The sequence below is a fragment of the Cephus cinctus genome, unplaced genomic scaffold (genome assembly GCF_000341935.2).
Source record: "Cephus cinctus unplaced genomic scaffold, Ccin1 Ccin1_scaffold1698, whole genome shotgun sequence".
Classification (NCBI taxonomy): domain Eukaryota; kingdom Metazoa; phylum Arthropoda; class Insecta; order Hymenoptera; family Cephidae; genus Cephus; species Cephus cinctus.
The window spans coordinates 1-529 of NW_014333948.1; positions in this window are offsets into that span (position 1 = coordinate 1).

Here is a 529-nt window from a genome sequence, read left to right on the forward strand (position 1 = left end):
ATATAGCGTAACAGTTGCGTCTAAAGTTTTCAAAGATATCGGCTAAAAGCAGAACCTTGGTTTTCAGATACAAATCAGAATATTCGCCTAATGTTTCGATGCAAAAAGTTTGCCAAACATTACAAGCGTGGTCATAATCTGATTCTGAGATTCCTTCGTTATTTATTTTTGAATAAAATTCTTCTTTTGTAGGTAATTTATCCTCTTTGAGTTTTTCCCAATTATCAATATATTCGTAGGGAAAAACACCTTTTCTAGTCAATAAATGGAATTCCTCTACATTATTACAATGTTTACGCGTAATTAATTTCTCATCATTTTTCAAATAAGATGCTAATTTGTCAATACTACTCGGCATAAATCTAAATGAATCGATAAATCTGAAATTTACAATCGTATCTTTGACGCTCTTCGTAAAAGATATATATCTTTCTTTGTTTACTGGTAAGAGATTCATTGAACCCTCGAAAGATGTAGCTAGAGCTCTAATCAAGAAGTGTGAATCATAACCAGATAAGTTATGAAATAC